Source organism: Protomyctophum parallelum (genome assembly GCF_964188405.1).
Source record: "Protomyctophum parallelum genome assembly, chromosome: 22".
Classification (NCBI taxonomy): domain Eukaryota; kingdom Metazoa; phylum Chordata; class Actinopteri; order Myctophiformes; family Myctophidae; genus Protomyctophum; species Protomyctophum parallelum.
This window is the reverse complement of record NC_139714.1, coordinates 29,159,170-29,169,983: the sequence shown is the minus strand read 5'-3', so window position 1 is coordinate 29,169,983 and position 10,814 is coordinate 29,159,170. Positions and strand designations below refer to the sequence as shown.

At 41.4% G+C, this 10,814-nt stretch overlaps 1 long non-coding RNA gene across 1 annotated transcript in view; it reads right to left on the bottom strand.

Annotated features, from left to right (window-relative positions):
- Nucleotides 1-919: 919 nt before the first annotated feature.
- LOC310853196 overlaps nt 920-10,814 on the bottom strand; it is an 11,562-nt gene continuing 1,667 nt past the window's right edge. The window contains exons 2-3 of the long non-coding RNA XR_014568750.1: nt 2,785-3,001; nt 920-1,078 (exon numbers count right to left, since the gene is read on the bottom strand). This is a non-coding gene — a long non-coding RNA (uncharacterized lncRNA). The remainder of the gene's footprint in view (nt 1,079-2,784; nt 3,002-10,814) is intronic.

The window sequence follows — 10,814 nt, the reverse complement described above, 5'->3', positions numbered from 1 at the left end:
CCTTGGACCCCCATCCGAAAATCTGAATTCTGAATCATCACCCAAAAATCTATTTTTTGCAAGTAGAAATATATCCAGGTCTTGCAGGGTTATAAGCTTGAAATTTGTTTATCTATCGTTTTTGGAAATATTCTGTGCCAGAAGGACTTACAAAATATTTCATTGTTAAAATAATGTTTAATACATAAAAAAAACTAGAAAATAGCAGTTCACAACACATTGCATTGCGAACAATTTTCCAATGGCCGATTTATAGTATTATCCCATTTTGGACTGAGGTTGATAAAAAAAAAAGGCTTCAAAATCCTAAAAATAAATCTGAAAAACCCATGTTTCTATGTCAGTGGTGCTCAACCTTTTTCATGTCAAGGATCCCCAGAATTATCTCTATTGGGCCACGGACCCCCATCTCAAAATTTATAGTTCCAGGGACCCCCCCAGAAGCCAATATTTTAGTTAAAAATGTTCGCTCTGAAATATATATTCAAAGATTTGCACCACATTTTCACGACTTTAAAAAAAATAGCAGACTACAAGCTCGTAGTGCGCCACTCGGTGGCACGCTATGAGCTTGTAGATCTGCTATTTTTCAATAGCCAAAGCATGACATAATGCTTGAAACACCAAAAGGGGTTCCCGAATCCCGCCCAGAATGGGTTATACGGTTAAGATGGTTATTGATGCTTTAACTATGTTTTTACCCTTTAAATAGCCAGTAATTACAACTACGATATCCTGTCATCTTCCATCAGTGGGATCATCATCATAATAAATAACTGGTAAAACACCTGTTTTATCGCCCACGGCATTGAAGACATACAGGAAAGAGAGAGAAGCAGGCAGACAGACAGACACCTACCTGTATTTTGTCCAGTTTATTGAGGACTGTTTTCATCTTCTCCATGTCTTTGCTGTAGTATTGAGTCTTCAGGCGAGCCACAGCAGTGGTGAAGTTGGCCACAGCGGCATGCACTTCCGGCGTGGCCAGGAGGCTGTCGTTGGTGGGACTCGTTGGGCGTAGGATGCTGGACAGGATCCGTTGATAGACGCCCAGGGTATGGTTCATCAACACAATCTGCTCATGTTTCTGTGGACACGCGCACACACACACACACACACACACACACACACACACACACACACACACACACACACACACACACGCGCACACACACCACCAGTAGAATTCCATTATAAATGCATTCTTATAAAGGATGAATGGATACTGTAGCTAGATAGACAGATAGATCGATCTAGATAGGGAGGGAGGGGGTGAAGATAGGTGTGTGTGTGTGTGTGTGTGTGTGTGTGTGTGTGTGTGTGTGAGAGAGAGAGAGAGAGAGAGAGAGAATACATGTTTTGTACATATTTCATCAGTATATGAATTATGAATCGTTTACATACCGAAAAGGACATGATGGTATCACTCACAGAGCTGAAGATAGGAGAGTCACCAACTGATCTGTCCGTTAAGCTCTACAACACACACACACACACACACACACACACACACACACACACACACACACACACACACACACACACACACACACACACACACACACAATATTATCACATACTGTACACACTCACAATGTATACACATTTCCTGGCATAAATAATTTAAACAATATGTTTTGCAGAGTATATTAATGTATATTATTATTATTATTATTACTACACAGCTTGTTTGAATCACTGAACTCATCAAGTTATATTTTTAATAATGCCGAACTCAATAATCAAAACTGTCTAGTCAAAGACTTGGAGCACCTGGCGCATATCAATCTGCATTGATTGATTTTTGCCGTATCCAACATTGCAGTCATGTAAACAAACACACAATGTAATTAATTTACAGCTAAACAGTACACTCAAGAATGTTTTTGAAAACATTTGAAGGTAAATTACTGACAATGCAGTAACCAAATATTGATTCTATCAATCCGAGCCAACCGCCTGGCACAACTTAACGGACAACTTTCATTTATTACTGTAAGCAATGAAATCCTTTTCAAATCAATCAGATAGTTTTGTTGTTACTTATGTTTTGGGTCAATGTATTCATGTATTTATTAAGTATACAGCCATGTAATAAGCCAAATAATCATTGGAGAGCGGGTCATTATTGAGAAATTCAGTGTGATAAAGACTACATATCGGGGTCTAATTATCCTGTCCGAGTTTATTTTCCAATAATGATCCGCTCCCCATTGATTGTCCTTCGCAATCGTCTACATCTTAAGTGTCTGGAGGATAAATGTGGACCCTGGTGTTGGTAGGACACCCTACCTGAAGGTCATAAGCACAATGCACCCCCCCCCCCCCTGAGGAACTGAACGCGGTCCGATGTAAAGTGTTCACAAATCATGCCACACAGTGGAAATCAATGTCTGCAAAAATAGTCACTTGTCCCACTTCAATGGCCTACCAAAACCATAACATTTTCAATGCACATCCCACTTTAACAGGGAGCCTAATGTGTTCAATGCACAGCGTTCTACACAAAGTTGAACAATTTTCATCTTGAAAATGCCAAACATGACTACTCGGCGCAGAATAGACACTCATCGTGCATCGTCACATTTTTAGCATACAAGTAGCGTAATGGTGCGGCGTTCCCACTGATAACAATACAGAGCATACGTTGCTCTCAGGAAAAAAACACCTTGTTAGACAACCCCCCCCCCCCCCCGGATCCCACTTTTCCTGAGTGTGTGGAACTCACCAGGAGCGAAATTATGTTGTTGTGTGTTTCTTTCAGTTTGGCCGGGATAACGCCACCACCGCAGGAAACGGCTTTAGAGTCCTCCGGTCCAATAGATTTAGACTCCACTGGTCCACAGCAGGTCCACACCAGTAGCATCACCGCACTCAACAGCACTCTCTGGACTGCCATACTGGTACTCTGGTCAACGGACTGGTCTGGGAGCAGCGGGAGAACTCTATAGATCTAGAACACAAATCTGCCAGGAAAGTTTGCCTGTCTGCCTGTGAGTATCTGTCTGTGTGTCTACTGTCTGTGTCCGTTTCTTGGTGTGTTGTTTGTACCTCTGTTGTATTAGTGTGCTTGCACCATGTGTTGAACTATACAGTGCTCTATGTCAGTGTGTTTGTAAATTGTAGAGTAGGTAACAGGTTTATATAGCCAGTCTGCAGTGTGTGTGTGTGGCATTTGGGGTTTCAGTGGCTGAAACAAGACGCATCATCATGATGCTTTCCTCTAACTAGCTGCAGCACTGCTGCTAAACTCAGACCTTGGAGAATCCCAGCATAGTGTAGTGTACGTAGCTGCATGTCTTTAAAGGCGTGTGTGTGTGGTGATGTACCACATCCAGGCATTGACTCAATGCCTCAGTATTTTCTAATTAGAAAAGGACACTTTCTTCCAGGTAAATCTATAACTGCCATGTCTACACTGTTCCATGTGGAATCCCCTGACACAGATCCACTGTGTCACTGTTCCACAGATATTTATCATAACCTTCACCAAACTGGTTGGTTGGTGTGGAAATTCATATATTCTAAGATGCAGGGCGATGTGGACCTGCATGGGCAACGCCAACGCTACATTGATATGACTTGATTTTCCACTTCCGGAGGCAATATGTCACATTGAACTGTACACTGCATGCTAGCCTAACGCTAATTGAGGGCAGCTGGCTGAGAGAGGCTGAGATCAGCAACAAGTCCTAAAAACTCACCCAGTATCTGGGTATGTTTCTCAGTTTTACTACACACAGTAAAATCAAGCACACGCAATTCACGGCAGGGGACAGATTGCGTGTACGTGAATAAACAGGCTTCAAAATAAAAGCAATGCCATTTTAGTCCACGCATAAGGTGAAATTAGAAGGTGTGTTTGATTTTTAAGTAATCTTTCACCTTTAAGTAACCTTTCATGGGTCACGGTCAGAGTCAGCCAAAGGGCGTATTTGGCCCCCGGGCCATGTAATGAATTAAGGTCAGCAGGTAGCAAGTTACCTACTTGGACTAGGAAAGTACCCAGTGGTGGAAAAACTACTTCGTTACAAGTAAATGTACAGAATTGAAAATGTACTTGAGTAAAAGTACATAAGTATCAGCATCAAAAGGTACTTAAAGTACTAAAAGTATTGCAGAATGTCCCATTTCACAAGTTCAAAATGTGTACAAAATCTATTGAAAATAGCCAATCTACAAGCTCACAATGCGTCACAACGCGACACATTGTGAGCTTGTAGATCGGCTATTTTCAAATTGCCAAAATGTATAGCGTTGAAGTGGAATGTATGTTTTCTAATCAAAATTAAAATCTCCATAGTAACTAGTAACTAAAATGTTCAAATAATTGTAGTGGAGTAAAAGCACAATTTTTTGGCTACGAGATGTAGTGGAGTAGAAGTAAAAGTACTGGAAATTGGAAATACTCAAGTAAATACCTAAAAATTGTATTGAGGTATTTATACAGTATTTGTATAGTACAGTACTTAAGTAAATCAAACCAAACTTGACAGGTACATCAGTTTCCTGTGTGACCTCCTGTTGGTGGCGGAGCAGTTCAGAGTTCAATACTACATCTATTTGTTGTGTGTGTGTGTGTGTGTGTGTGTGTGTGTGTGTGTGTGTGTGTGTGTGTGTGTGTGTGTGTGTGTGTCTGTGTCTGTGTCTGCGTGTGTGTCTGTCTTAATGGACTACTTTCATTACCGTAAGCAATGTAATTCTTTTAAAATCAATCACAGTTTTGTTATTACTTTTGGGTCATGTATTTATTAAGTAGCAGTATAATAAGCCATATAATCAATGCGGGTAAGCCTTGCCGAGCCATGAGGCCCATAGGGCAGGAGCCTATCTCCTGTTTCTGTAGCATGAGGCAGCTTCATGTACAAGTACACCCCCTGGACGTGACGCTAGTATGTCGCAGGGACTTACCCCCAATCCAACCCTTGATGCTGAGTGCCAAGCAGGGAGGCACTGGGTCCCATTTTTCAGAGTCTTTAGTATGGGGGATCGAACCCCAGCCTCCCAGTCCCAGGGTGGACACTAGTCTAACCACAAGGCCACTGAGCTGGTAATCGATGCGGGTCATTATTGAGAAATAAACCCCTTCAGGGTGATAAAGATATGACTGCTGTTCAGTCATATCTCCTTCTGGACAACTCAGCATGTCAAAGTCACAGCAAATGACACAACGACACATTGAATCCAGTGTTTAGGAAAAACATGTTTATCGGGGGAAATACTGTCAGATGTTCCAATACCCAGGAGAGACTTGTGGTACTTTTTAGTTTATATTGTACCCTAGATGTTGGTTGTCTACAATATAATACAAATTGCCATTGTATTGTCATTTTACAATATAATATAGCAAGAAAGGTTGTAGAGTCCTTGCCTGCGCTGATGTCTGTGTTGAAAGAATATGGATCATACTCGGGCTATAAAATAAATGAACAAAAAACACAAGCTCTAAACATGTATCATGTACAATCCCCCTCATGGTCTTCGCTCTAGGTACAAAATTCGGTGGGACAAACAATCTGTGAAATATCTAGGTATTACATTACCGACAGATTTGTCCAAACTAGAGGAGTTAAATTATGACCCTCTCAGGAGGGATATGAGGGGTGATATTGATAGATGGAATTTAATCCCATATTTAAATCTGAGTTCACGCATAGAATCTGTAAAAATGAATGTACTGCCAAGACTTCTATATTTGTTTTTATCAGTCCCTATCTCAAAACCAGAACAGTTCTTCTCTGAGTGGGATAAAGCTATATCCAGATTTATTTGGGCAGGGAAAAAACCTAGAGTGAGGCTCAATACATTACAACTACCAAAGGAAAGAGGGGGATTGGCCCTTCCATGTTTGAGAGATTATTATAGAGCAGCTCAAATCCGACCATTGATTGGATGGTGTAAGCCAAGTTATAAATCAAGATGGAAAGAGAGGGTTCAATGGGAAGGGGGCTACCTATTAATATGTTGGTGGGAGACCCATCCTTGGTCAAACATTTGTCAGATCCTCAGAATGTGATGATAACAGGTGTATTGAAGGTGTGGAGTGAAATAATTAGGAGATATAAGCTGAAGGACAAAACTGGAATTCTCAAATGGTTTGCATATGATCCAGACTTCAGACCTAGTACACATGACATGAGGTTTAGAGGTTGGATTGGGAATGGCCTCTCTGCATACTGTACTCTTTTAAAACAGGGTAATGTGATGAGCTTCCAGGACCTGAAAGACAAATTTAATTTGCAGAATTGGGACCTTTTTAGGTACCTACAAATCAGAGACTTCATAAATAGAAAACTATTAAGAAGAGAAGATGCAACAGGAGTAGAGATCATTAAGATTTTCCAAAATGCATATGCAGACTCTACTTATCTAGAGTCACGCCTTCAGTCCTCCCTTGGAATAACACACACTGCCCTCTCCTGGCTGAAATCATATCTTTCTGACCGCCACCAGTTCATCTCCATCAACAACTGTCACTCCTCCACTGCCCCAGTCACCCACGGCGTCCCCCAGGGCTCTGTACTTGGTCCTCTCCTCTTCATCATCTACATCCTACCTCTTGGGCAAATCCTCCGTCACCACAACCTCCAGTTCCACTGCTATGCCGACGACACACAACTCTACCTCTCCACCAAGACCATCACTGCTGCCACCCACTCCACCCTCACCACCTGCCTCACAGATGTCAAAATTTGGATGCAAAATAACTTTTTAAAACTAAACTGCAACAAATCAGAAATCCTTCTCATCGGCCCTAACTCTCTCACTAGCTCCACCCAGAACTTCACCCTCAATATCGATGGCTCCACAGTTACTACCTCCCCCCACATCCGTAACCTTGGTGTCATATTTGACTCCACCCTCTCATTCCTCCCCCACATAAACCAGATCACCAGAACCGCCTTCTTCCACCTCAGGAACATCGCCCGCCTCCGGCCCTCTTTGTCTTTCACTGCCGCCGAAACCCTCATCCACGCATTCATCACATCCCGGATTGACTACTGCAACAGCATACTCAATGGCACCACCTCCAAAGTCCTCAACAAACTACAACACGTTCAAAACTCCGCTGCCCGCCTGCTCACCAGTACACGCTCCAGAGACCACATCACACCCGTCCTCCACGACCTACACTGGCTTCCCGTCAAACAAAGAATTCACTACAAAATCCTGCTCACCACCTACAAAGCTCTCAATAACCTGGCTCCCCCCTACCTCTCCGATCTTCTTGAACCATATGTCCCCCCCCCGCTCCCTCAGGTCCAGTGAAGCTAACCTCCTGAAGGTCCGCAAGGCCAAGTACCGTACCTGGGGGGACAGGGCCTTTTATGTTTCGGCCCCCAAACTCTGGAATGAACTCCCCAACCATCTCAGAGCTGCTCCCTCTCTCCTCTCCTTCAAAACCTCACTCAAAACACACCTTTTCAGAATAGCCTTCCCCAGTTGAGGTCTCGTTTATCCTTTTATCTTTTTAACCCTGTATCTGTTATGTTTTAGCTTTGATCTTTTTTCTTAAAAAAGTCTGTTCCTGGTGTTCCCATGTAAAGCACTTTGGGTATTTAGAAAAGCGCTATATAAATCTGAGCTATTATTATTATTATTAAAGATAGTCTCAAATTTATATGAAGTTCTGCAAAACATGAAAGGAGATAATACTCTGAATATTAAAGCAAGATGGGAAACGGAGGGCAACCTTACTATATCAACAGAAGAATGGGAAAGAATATGTGAACATCAGTGGAAAATGAGTAGTTCCCCCACATGGAGAGAATTCAGCTGGAAAAATGTGAGTCGTTTCTTTTGCACTCCAGCTCAGAAAAGACACTACACGCATCAGTCGGACTGTTGGAGACTCTGTGGGGAAACATTGGCGAATCATTTTCATGTTTTCTGGAGTTGCCCTTCTGTGGTTCCATTTTGGAGAAGTGTCCACAGTGTCCTGGAAGCAGTCTTTGGTGTTGACATTCCCTTTGATTTTAAAACCATGTATCTTGCAGATCTGCGAAGACTTCACTTTGCAAAGCAGGATCAGTATCTAATGAGGTTATTGCTGGTGGCATCCAAAAAAGCCTTAACAAAAAAGTGGCTTACAAATGTTATACCAACTATAAATGAATGGATTGATTTAATCTATGGTATATTTATTATGGAAAGAATTACATTCAGCTTTAGAGGCCAGGTTGAAGTCTTCACAGATAACTGGTTTAGATGGATTGCTCATATCTCGACAATGAGACCTGATTTTGTTTAAACTCATCTGTTCAACCTGTAGAAACAGATACACCTGTTTGAGGTACTAGTATTCTAGATCATCAATAGAGAAGAGAAGCAGATTTTCCCCCTTGTGTGTATTGTATGTATATTGTCTTGTCTTGTTTTGTATTGTCTGTATTGTCAATTGTCTGATTAAAATTCAATAAAAAGTAAATGGAAAAAAAAAGAAAGGTTGTTGTACTGTCAGGTGCTAGAGTTTCAAAGTAGTTGTTTGACGTAACGTGACAATTGCTTTTGCTATGGAAATGGTTAACACTGCAGTGCTCGTCAGTTTGGTGTGGCCTGTCCAGTTTTTAAATGTTGCAAGCCACAGTTTTAGTGATTCTGTTGGCTAGTCACACGAGTGGTGCTTCATAGGCTGTCCACACAGGAAGTGGATAGACGACAACTTGCCGCTCATCTTGCCATAGCTAAGAGTAATGCATATTAGAATTTAGCAAACATTGCATTGACCTAAGTTTTGCTCACAGGAAGAACAAGCTATGATATGACAACAATTGTTTAAGGATTTACTCTTTATTGTGGCAACTATACACACAGCACATACAGTACACAACCACACAAACCAAGACAGACATCAGGTGTCACACCAAAACGGGTCATCATAAATTATGACCAAATACAAAACACTACACAACACTATAGTCCCACAACAGAACCGTCGTCAAGGTGCCCAGTTGCCACATGTCCCTCGTGGCCAGGTGTGTGTGTGTGTGTGTGTGTGTGTGTGTGTGTGTGTGTGTGTGTGTGTGTGTGTGTGTGTGTGTGTGTGTGTGTGTGTGTGTGTGTGTGTGTGTGTGTGTGTGTGTGTGTGTGTGTGTGTGTGTGTGTGTGTGTGTGTGTGTGTGTGTGTGTGTGTGTGTGTGTGTGTGTGTGTGTGTGTGTGCACTGTGCGCGCGCGTTCTGGATTATTTCTTAGAAGTCTGAGTTTCCTTGCAGATAACAGCAGCAGTTACAACCAATGATGATACTTTCCAAACCACAAACATTGTACAGAGGACAGACACATTGTTACAGAGGACAGACACATTGTACAGAGGACAGACACATTGTACAGAGGACAGACACATTGTTACAGAGGACAGACACATTGTTACAGAGGACAGACACATTGTTACAGAGGACAGACACATTGTTACAGAGGACAGACACATTGTACAGAGGACAGACACATTGTTACAGAGGACAGACACATTGTTACAGAGGACAGACACATTGTTACAGAGGACAGACACATTGTTACAGACAGTACAGAGGACAGACACATTGTTACAGAGGACAGACACATTGTTACAGAGGACAGACACATTGTTACAGAGGACAGACACATTGTTACAGAGGACAGACACATTGTACAGAGGACAGACACATTGTACAGAGGACAGACACATTGTTACAGAGGACAGACACATTGTTACAGAGGACAGACACATTGTTACAGAGGACAGACACATTGTTACAGAGGACAGACACATTGTTACAGAGGACAGACACATTGTACAGAGGACAGACACATTGTTACAGAGGACAGACACATTGTACAGAGGACAGACACATTGTTACAGACAGTACAAGTAAGACTGGGCTAAAAATACATTACATATATAGAACCAATAACCGACTTATAACCAAACAATCCAGAAGCAATGAAAGTGGCTAAGTGTGTCTGTGGGGTTTATAAATATTTTACCTAAGAGCTAAGAGACTAAGAGCTAAAACTAAATAACTATAGGCTACTGGATCCATTGGAACACATACATTTCCTGAAAAGTAATGGTTTTGGATATATAATTACCTTGCTTTCCACCATGTATGCTAATTAAAAAAACAGCTATATTTTGATTCATTGATTTCTTATTGTATTTTTTTCATTTTCCCCAAATAAAGGGATAAATTAATTTCTTTTTTGAAAAAACACTGCACCCTCACACATTAGAATGCTAATATCAGACACTAGAACCAAGGACGGGTGTTTTCAATATTCAATTAGGCTATCGGGGTTAAAATGGAGTTTGAAGTTACAATGGGTTTGTATAGGAAGGGCGTGAAGCGACAACAGATCGCATTTACATTGACATCAGATGATGTCAAGTGAGGTCACGAGACCTGGGCACCATATACGGGGCTTTCACATGTATGGGGATTTTGAGTTATACACTGACGGGAATTGCACGTTTTCATCATAGTAAGTGGGACCTTCGGATCGGCAACTATCAAATATCTAAATACTGAATCAAGCTACTAAAATCTGTCTGGGGTGCTCAAAAAAAGCCCGGATAGACATCAATATGACCCCAGACATGTTTGAACGTGAAATATCCCTTCAAGTGTGGTCTCTGTTACAACATCTCCAGCTCTATGTTTTTGACAACAATATTGTTTTGACAACAATATTGTTTTGACAACAATATTGTTTTGACAAAAATAGAATTTTGACAAAAATAGAATTTTGACAAAAATAGAATTTTGACAAAAATAGAATTTTGACAAAAATAGAATTTTGACAAAAATAGAATTTTGACAAAAATAGAATTTTGACA